The following is a 10,650-nucleotide window of genomic DNA, read 5'->3' as shown; positions in this document are numbered from 1 at the left end:
TGGAATCCTTGGACAGACCCCATGACTTCATCTTTGTCGATGAAGCAGGCTTCAATCTAACAAAGAGGAGAAGGAGAGGCCGAAACATGATTGGACAGTGGGTCATTGTTGAAGTCCCTGGTCAACAAGGTGGCAATGTCACAATCTGTGCTGCTATCAGCAACCATGGTGTTCTACATCACCATGTTACACTCGGGCCATAAAACACCCAGCACCTTCTAAGATTTATTGCCAATCTAAGATATATTTTATTTGAGCAGCAGGTTCAAGAGCAGCAGGGTCAAGAGCTAAATGAGAATCCCATTCCCACCTATGTGATAGTGTGGGACAATGTCAGTTTCCACTGAGCTGCTCAGGTAAGGGAATGGTTTAACATCAATGGGCAGTTTATTAACTTGTACCTCCCTCCATACTCGCCTTTACTGAATACGATTGAGGAGTTTTTCTCCTCTTGGAGATGGAAAGTATATGATAGACAACCCTACACCAGAGTAAATCTGCTGCAAGCCATGGATTTAGCCTGTGGTGATATAGGTGAGGAATCAGACTGGATACGGCACACAAGAGGCTTCTTCCCCCGTTGCTTCAGGAGGGACAATATTGCTTGTGATGTCGATGAAGTGCTCTGGCCTGACCCAGCCCAAAGAAAAAGAAGAAGCACATTGATCACATGTTTACTCCTTTGATTTTTGTCCCTTTTAGTATTGTATACTGTAGTACAGGGCATTGTAGGCTGTATACTGCACAATGAACAAATTGTATGGCTCTGAACATTGTAGATCATAGACTGCTCAATAGATTTTGACTGGTTGCAGGTTCATAGCAACAAAGAACAAGAATTACAGTATCACAGAGACAAAGGACAAGTTTGTGAGATGCAGGGTACAGTAGGCCCTACTGCAAAAATAGGGGTACAAGGAGGAGGAAAAACAAAAGAAATTGCAAAGAGCAAAGCAGAGTAGTAATTTCTGATCAATTTTGAGCTACTATGATAGAACGGTCATCAAAAGACAATGACGGAAAAATATGAAATTTGTTTTGAGATTTAAAAATGTACTTCTCTCTGAGGACTATATGTTTTGAACAATGTGTTTTCTATTTTTTGGTGTATTTACTGACTGCTTGATAGTGTATATCATTTTGATCACTTTGTTTATGATTTGAGAGCAGTGTTTGATTTTGAACACAGGTAAAACTGTTTTGAGGCGAAAGTTTCATTTTGCGAGAGGAGTCAGGTTTTTTTAAATAGTGCTTGAAGATGAGGTTTTATGTTTAATGTTTTAAGAAAATGGAGCAAGGTTTCAGAAATTGTGTTTTAGCAATCGAGAAAAACTGTAATAAGTTAGTCATTGCGACTGAACCAAATCATTTAAATGGTTCATTCATTCAAGAACAAAACACTGTCATGTTACTCAGAGACGCAGAACTGTGCTGTGGCTTTGTTTGGAACCATTTTTGTTGGCTAAATAGAGAAAAATAAAATGGGCAATATGGTTTCTAAAACGTAAGTCTCTTAATGTTAACTTCTTGTTTATTGAACTGTTGTATAAAATCAATATCACATTTCTGATTTTTGCGAAAGAAATGGCACTCTTCGTGTGATATTAATCAACTATATGAAATTATATAAATATACATTTTCTGCCCCCCATATCTTGAATTTTGGGAGCATTCTAAACGCATTTTATGATACTAAATCATGCAGTGAAAAAACACTCTAAATGAGCATTCAGTCTAGCTAGTGTTTAAGCACTCATAACTCCTCTTATAATCAATGAAGCTGCCCATACACGGTATGATAAATGAATCTCTAACTTGCATCATACGTACATCTGCACTTTGTTGCTTACGATGAGGGAATTCACGAGTTTCCGTCTGAACAAAACTCTGAGGTTTCAGTGATAACTGATCTGAACGCCTCTGATTTGCTACTGCATTCCTAAGCTCAACAGAATTGTGTGTGATTGGTTATAATGAGCAACGCTGTAAAAATGCGTAAAAATAAAATATGACGTAACATAAGCAGGTATAAATTTAATACAGCACTCGAAACTTAATTTTAAGTATTAAAGTTTTATTGAAAAACCAGGGGACCCCCATGTATATTTTTTGGGTGTTATGGGGGGGTCCCTTAAAGGGGTCATATGATGCGATTTCAAGTTTTCCTTTCTCTTTGGAGTGTTACAAGCTGATTGTGCATAGATAAGATCCCTGAAGTTGCAAAGACTAAAGTCTCAAACCCAAAGAGATATTCTTTATCAAAGTTAAGACTCTGCCACGCCCCCCTAAAACGCCTGTTCTAACACGCCCCCACATATCTACCTCACTATGTGGGAATATTTGCATAATGCCGCCCAAATGTGCACGCAAAGAAAGGCGGCGTGGTTTCAGTAACCGCAGTTAGTGTTGAAGCAGCATGTCAGAGAGACGCTGTGTGTTTCTAGGAGAAAGCAAAAGCACTTTATTTGGCCTTCCGGAAGTAGATGCATTTAGGAATCTTTAAGATGACTTGCAACAGAACAGCAATGCATTTTATGGACGACCGTTTCATTGACCTAGGAGGGGAAGTCATTCTGACTTTGCTACGACAATCTGGCGCTTCTGAATCAGCTACTGTTTTGGTATTAAAGTATTTGCTATGGACTGTTCAAATGCGGAGTTTTACGCATCGTGTGTGTGTGTGTGTGAGAGAGAGAGAGAGAGAGAGAGAGGGTCACATCACAAACACATACCAGCTTCATCACTGTGTCTGTCACGAGACTCTGTTCCCCTTTCAGGCTCTGTCTTTACATTTATTTTGAAAGATGAAGCTCGTGATTATGGTAAGGGGCGTTACATTTTCGACGAGTGCTTGCGGTGTTCGGCCAATCACAATGCACTGGGTCAGCTGGCCAATCAGAGCAGACTGCGCTTGTCGGAAGGAGGGACTTTGTAGAAAACGAAGCGTTTGAGAGAGGCGGGGCATAGAGGACCTACAGTAATGTACAGTATTTGAAAAATAATGTGTTTTTTGAACATTAAAGCATGTCAACATATTCTGTTACACCAAATACACAAAATAATGATCTTTAAAATAGCATCATATGACCCCTTTAATGCTTATGGGAGGTCCGGGACATTCAATTCAAACGCTGTATTTTACTGGAAACCATATAAAATGTATGCATTCCTTTCTTAATTTATGAACACATAGGCCACATTTTGTAAGTTATGTCTAAACCCTTTTATTAAAAGTAATTTTTTCATTGTATGGTAGACATTTTATATATGTTGTTTGTAATGTGCTATACAAGTCATATGTAAGTAAATATAATTTATAACAATAATAATAAAAGTTTTCATCCAGGCTCACAGAATGATGACTGGAGATCATTTTAAAGTTCAATCTTCTATGAACTTTATAAACATGTAAAATGATCAACAAGTCTCTGAGTGGGCTCAAAATACCAACCTAATAAATAATAACAGATTAATAATACTGGTTAACACACAAAAGCTGAGTAGAAACGTTATAAAACAATATATATTAGCAAAGTATATATATATATATATAAATAAATAAAATATAAACGTAACATAGTAAAAACTCCCTGAGTGGGCTCAAAACACCAACTTAATGATAAATAATAATAGGTTATAATACTAGTAAACACACCAAAGTAGAAACATAATAAAACTATATAAATATTAAAGAGTATTTAAAAAGTAAATATATAAACATGAAAAATAATAAAAAGTCCCCGAGTGGGCCCGAAACACTAACCGAATAATAGATTAATACTACTAGTAAACACACAAAAGTAGAAACAATATAAAACTATATAAATATTAACCCTCTGGGGTCTGAGGGTGTTTTGGGGCCCTGGAGAAGTTTTGACATGCCCTGACATTAAAAAAAAAAACATTTTGGTATCTTAAAAACATAATGGCTAAAGTCTGATAACACTGTATTCAGCACAAACTGGGCAACAATAATATGTGAGCAGCAGGTGTGGACTGGCCATCGGGCGGCTGATTTGGCCCCCCCAGCTAACAAATTTAAGTTCTGAGAACGTTTATCTAACGCTCTGTTTTGGTTGTGGAAAAATGCAAAAACGTGGAAATGTCTAGTTTACTTAACGTTGCTAGAACGTTATTTTAAGGTTAGCATAACGTTCCTGCAACGTTCTTTCCACCTACATTTATTAAAAATACAACATTCTAAACATTTTTGGAACATTACAGTTTGGTTTAATAAAATGTTATTTTAAGATTAGCAGTGTTGCAACATTCTCTTTCAACATAATTTATTAACACAAAATTCCAGATATGAGCAAGAATATAATTACATATGCATTTCAACAGGTATCTGAATTATTAAAGAATCCCTTTCGAAAATCTCATTAACACATTGAACACACTGGTGAAAATTGCATATGTTAAAAATAAATAAAATTAGTCAATATTTATGACAATAAACTAACTTCACAGCTAAATATAAACTATCATATTAACATTTAATCATTGAGAACTTCTATATGAATTTGTGTGTGGGGTGTGGGTGCTGAAAAACTAGCACTATGGGACCTGTCCGGTCTCTCCACGCTCCATCTGTAAAGTAAACAGACTGGCTGATGTTACAAACAGTGTTATTACGAAATGCTTATGAAATAATTAGTGTGCCTATGCCAAAAAAAAATATATATATTAGTATCTGTGCTGTGAGTTCTACAAATATTACATTACTCAAGAGTCAAATGTAGTTTACACAAGTTATACAATAGGTTGGTTTAAAAATACACTGTAAAAGGGAGTACACCTGAAAATGAAAACTCAGAAAATAAGGTAAATGCTCTAGGTGCCAAACTCATTTGATTTGGCATATGCTACTTTCATTAACAAGCTACTTTCATAGCAGCTTTAAGAAAAACGTCTTCTGAAGCATGAAAATATGAATATATGAAAAATATAAATATTCAAATACATTTTCATCAGGTCGTTTCTAAAAACAAATTTTTAGGTCAACATAAATTGACCTAATTTATTCATCTTGATAGGTATACATGTGCACACTACGTCATAATTGGGTAGCTAAGTCAACTGCAATTTCCATTTTATACCAATTTGAAACAGGAAAAATCCCTTCAAATATAGTTAACATTTAGAAGTCATCAAATGGCAAAAGTTGCCTTGTTACATGTTATTAGCTGAAACTGTCACATGACCTCAGGCAGGGAAGGAAACTCAGGTAAGATATAGTAGGTGTTCCTGGGTAGGGATGCTAACATTGACCAATTAACTGACAGTAAGAATTTTCACAATTAGCACAGTTAAATTGTTAAAGAATAATTTATGTATTTCTTAAAAAAAAAAAAACAGAAACAAGATAACAGAAAAATAGTAGCTATAAAACTACAATACAAATGTATTTACACAATTACAAATTAAAACAAATTATAAATGGCATTTCTTATAAATTACAAATAAATGTCTAGCCAAAATGAATTTACTTAAAACGAACATAAAAAGAAACATACATCTCTCATTGAGCACAAATACAAATGTTTTAATATTCGCAATGTAACATTAGTTTGCTAAACTATTTATTATGTAAGCAAGGCTAAATATTAGGGCTGGGCGATTTTTCAGATTTTAATCGATTAATTCGAATTTTATGTTTTGCCACGATTTTAGTTTTTTAGAAATTGAGGAATCGCGATTGACAAAATTAACTGAGAAGCTTGAGCTGAGGGTTTTTTAATTTTTTATTATGTGTCAAAGCCTAAACTAAAAACTTTGATGCTTGAAAATAAAGACTGCCTAGACTTCCAATGGAAAGACAAAAATGAAGGAATATTAAAAATAAAAGCATTTGTCTGAAGATTAATTAAATTCATTCAAAATGGGTTTGGAACAACACGAGGGTGAGTAAACCATGACAGAATTTTTTTTTTTTAGTGGACTAGCACTAGCAAGTAGTGCAACTATCAACTAGCATTTACCTGACATCTTTATAAAAATAAAAAAAAGCAACTTTAGGATAAGTGAAAGTAGAAATATAAGAGATAATTTTTTCCCATCTATATTAGTTAAGTATTTAACTATATATATATTGTACGCATAGGAATCGCCTCAGGATACTGAGTAGCAGCACACATTAGTGTCAACAGGTACTGATAACCAAACTTTGTCTTTGGTAACGGACCAACACAATCAATAATGATTCTCTCAAATGGTTCCGACAGAACTTGAATAGGATGAAGAGGAGCATTAGGAATTCCCTGATTAGGTTTACCAGCTAACTGGCATACATGACATGAACAATCGTTTTGATGCCGGTTAACAATCTAGCCGCCGTGTTCTGAACCATCTGCAGCCGTGCCAATGAAGATTGTGGAAGACCAACATATAACGAATTACAATAATCCAGGCGTGATGTGATAAAAGCATGAATGACTTTTTCCAGATCTTGAAAGGAAAGTGTCGATTTAAGCTTCGAGATGATCCTCAGCTGATAATAACTATTTTTAACAACTGAGCTAATTTGTTTTTCAAGACAAAGCTCAGAGTCAAAGATAACACCTAGATTTTTTTACATGAGACTTAACATATAGAGTGAGGTTTTCTAAGTTCCCAACAACAGAATTTCTAGTTTTAGAGGGACCAAAGAGAATCACCTCAGTTTTATCATTGTTGAGCTGCAGGAAGTTATTTGACATCCAGCATTTTATATCCTCAAGACAGTCGATGAGAGGCTGCAGAGAATCTCGAGATTTTAAAATGGAAGATACAGCTGAGAAAAAAAAAAAAGGAAAGATTTTATATTTCCTTATGATATTACCAAGTGGAAGCATATACAGATTAAAGAGTAATGGACCCAAAATGGACCCCTGAGGGACCCCATAGAGAAGAGAGGCAGATGATAAACTGGCCAACAGACACTGAAAATAACCTGGATTTCAAATACAAGTCAAACCAGCTAAGTGCTGTACCCTTTATGCCCACCCAATGTTCAAAGCGTGACAGAAGGATATGATCAACTGTATCAAAGGCAGCACTAAGATCCAATAAAATCAAAACTGCATTACCACCAGAATCAACCGACAGTAGCAAATCATTCATCACTTTTAACAAAGCTGTTTCAGTACTGTGGTGGGTAGTGAAACCTGATAGAAAAGGTTCAAGTATGAGTCGATTTAAAAATAAAAAAATAAGAAACAATTGTGACAGGACAACTCTTTCCAGAACTTTTGAAAGAAATGGGAGTTTTGAAATAGGACGATAATTATTCAAGCAATTAATATCGGCATTGGGTTTTTTAAGCAATGGCTGGACAACTGCATGCTTCAAAAACGCAGGGAACGAAGCAAGAATTAATAATTACATGAATACTAGGACCAATTGTATCAAATGCAACTTTAAAAAGTCAGAGGGAACAGCATCATAAGTTGAATTCGAAGATTTCGTCTGCATCACTAATTCCCTTAACTTAGAGACACAGGCTGAAAGCTGCACAAGGTAGCTCAAGAAACGGAACAGTCGACCAAAGAGCTAGAACAAAGAGGAACAAATGAAGATTGAATGCCAGCAATCTTTTCAATAAAAAAAAAAAAAAAAAAAAAAAAATCAACTCACAAATATCTGGTGATTGTTCAACTTCATATGAGATGCGAGGATTAATTATTGAATTTATAGTGCTAAATAAGATTTTAGGGGTGTGAGAATGTTTATTGATAATATCAGAAAAGTATTTAGCTCTAGCTATTTTTACTGCCTTCTGAAAGTTCTCCAGGGATTCTTTAAAAATGTCAACAGAGACAGTAAGATGATCTTTTTTTGCCATCGCCGCTCTGCTTTTCGACAAATCAGTCTAAGCGAACGAATGGAGTCATCCAGCCATGGTTGTGATTTAAATTTTGGACATTTATATTTCATGGGAGCTATAAAATCCAGGATATCGGAACAGGAAGAGTTAAAGAGAGAAATTAGATCATCTGGACTTGAGGAATGTTCAGCAGCAACTGAAATTGCTGTGGACACTTCATTACTATGATACATTTCTGAAAACTGATTAGCAGTGAGAGAGTTGATGCAACGAGAATAAAAACCTGTAGTTTTTAATAGTACCCAAAAAGCTAGATAGGGTGACATTAAATACAATGGGCTTATGATCTGAAAAGCAAGCATCTTCAATGTTTATGTTATCAATGGAAAACCCATAAGACATCCAGGGTGTGGCCAAGTACATGTGTAGCCTTATCAACATGCTGAATAAAACCAAAAGAATCTAAAACATGGATAAACTCAGCAACCATGGGCTTTCCAGGACAGCAAATGTGAATATTAAAATCACCTAAAATTAACAGATGATCATATGATGTGATAATATGAGAAACAAATTCATAAAACTTTTATAAAATGTTTATCTGGCTTTGGGGGCCTGTAGACCAAAACACAGAATAGCGGAGTGGTAGCAGAATCTATCAGAACACATTGAGATTCAAAAGTGGTAAAGTTCCCAACATAGACAGTCTGAGATTTAAACCAGTTCCTGAAAACCATAGCCACTCCACCTCCTTTTCCAACACATCTCAGAGTGCTAAAAAAAAACAACAGTTTAAAGGACAAAGTTCGCCAAAAACGGACTCCAGTCCAGGTCTCAGTTAAAAATAAGAAATCCAATTTGTGTCTAGTAAAAATATCATTCAAAATAAGTCTTATTAGACACAGATCTGGCATTTACCAAGGCCATCTTAATGTGGGAGACAGAAGTTTGTGCTTGTGATTCATGGACATACTTCAAGGATTTAATATTTTGAAAATTCACATCCCTTCTTTGGACGCGCAATCGAGGAGGAGCACAGAAATCAGCCGACTGCCACTGGTCATAATGGGCAGATGACAGGCATATCTCACATCCCACGAACGCCGAGCCAGGTATAAACCAAGGTGACCATAGGAAAGTGTTACGGGACAAGTAGAAAGTTGAGCCGAAGAGATGTAAACTTCTCTCCTAATCCTCACACGGACACCTCCACGATTTCCTCTTTCTTCTGCGACGTTTCCACTGATGGATAATACAGCAAGGAAGCCGACAAATAAACGTGGCCGAGGGAAGAGAGAACGAGGAGTAACAATAATCCTGTACAATGGGACAGTCTCTAGGTTGATTCTCTAACAAACTTTTGATGTGTAGCAATACTTGGTGATCATAAGTGATGATAGCATCAGCACAATGCATTAACAACAGCAGAGAAAGCACCGAAAGCCAGAGTACTGAATGGATATTTAAAAACTGACGAGACAAACGGCATGCCGACCAACACACAGGTGCCATCTTGACATCTTCAGTTGTCATGATGTAACAAACTATGGACTCTCTCTTTTCTAGCATTTTAAATACAGTTGCTCCTTTACGCTTAAGGAAGATTAAGCGTAAAACAGTCTGACACCGTGGTATAATGAGCACACTCGCACCCTAAAGAGAGCAGCCCCTGGAAAATGGAGCACAGCTGGAGGAAAACAAAACTAGAGGTATTTCGTATTGCTTGGCGGGAAAGTAACCTATCCTACAGAAAAGCATTAAAAACGGCTAGATCTGATTACTTTGTCTCTTTTAGAAGAAAACAAACATAACCCCAGGTATTTATTCAATACAGTGGCTAAATTTACGAAAAATAAAGCATCAACAGGTGATGACATTTCCCAACAGCACAGCAGTAATGACTTTATGAACTACTTTACTTCTAAGATCGATACTATTACAGATAAAATTGTAACCATGCAGCCGTCAGCTATAGTATCGCATCAGATAGCTTGCTATAGATCGCCTGAGGAACACTTCCACTCATTCTCTACTATAGGAGAGGAAGAATTGTATAAACTTGTTAAACCAACAACATGCATGTTAGACCCTATTCCATCTAAACTCCTAAAAGAGGTGCTTCCAGAAGTCATAGATCCTCTGACTATTATTAATTCATCATTGTCATTAGGATATGTCCCCAAAACCTTCAAACTGGCTGTTAAGCCTCTCATCAAAAAACCACAACTTGACACCAAAGAACTAGTTAATTACAGACCGATCTCGAATCTCCCTTTTCTGTCCAAGATACTAGAAAAGGTAGTATCTTCAAATTATATTCCTTCTTAGAGAAAAATGGTATCTGTGAGGATTTCCAGTCAAGATTTAGACTGTATCATAGTACTGAGAGTGCTCTCATTAGAGTTACAAATGACCTGCTCTTATCATCTGATTGTGGTTGTATCTCTCTATTAGTGCTACTGGATCTTAGCGATGCGTTCGACACTATTGACCACAACATTCTCTTGCATAGACTAGAAAACTTTGTTGGCATTAATGTAAGTGAATTAGCATGGTTCAAATCGTACTTGTATGACCGCCATCAATTCGTAGCAGTGAATGAAGAGGTATCATATCGATCACAAGTGCAGTATGGAGTACCTCAAGGCTCAGTACTAGGGCCGTTACTCTTCACGCTTTACATGTTACCCTTGGGAGAAATCATCAGGAAACACAGTGTTAGCTTTCACTGTTATGATGATGATACTCAGCTCTAGATTTCGTCGCAGCCCGGCGAAACATACCAATTTGAAAAACTTGCGGAATGCATAGTCGATATAAAAAAAAACTGGATGAGTAATTTCTTA

The 10,650-nt window shown here is 36.2% G+C and overlaps 1 long non-coding RNA gene across 1 annotated transcript in view; it reads right to left on the bottom strand.

The window, feature by feature from the left end:
• Positions 1 to 4,528: 4,528 nt before the first annotated feature.
• The window catches only part of LOC107575363 (uncharacterized), a 15,189-nt gene continuing 9,067 nt past the window's right edge, over positions 4,529 to 10,650 (bottom strand). The window contains exon 3 of the long non-coding RNA XR_001607858.1: positions 4,529 to 4,590. This is a non-coding gene — a long non-coding RNA (uncharacterized lncRNA). The remainder of the gene's footprint in view (positions 4,591 to 10,650) is intronic.

This window comes from Sinocyclocheilus grahami, unplaced genomic scaffold (genome assembly GCF_001515645.1).
Source record: "Sinocyclocheilus grahami isolate Dianchi unplaced genomic scaffold, SAMN03320097.WGS_v1.1 scaffold2593.1, whole genome shotgun sequence".
In the NCBI taxonomy this organism is placed as follows: Eukaryota; Metazoa; Chordata; class Actinopteri; order Cypriniformes; family Cyprinidae; genus Sinocyclocheilus; species Sinocyclocheilus grahami.
This window is presented reverse-complemented; position numbering and strand designations above follow the sequence as displayed.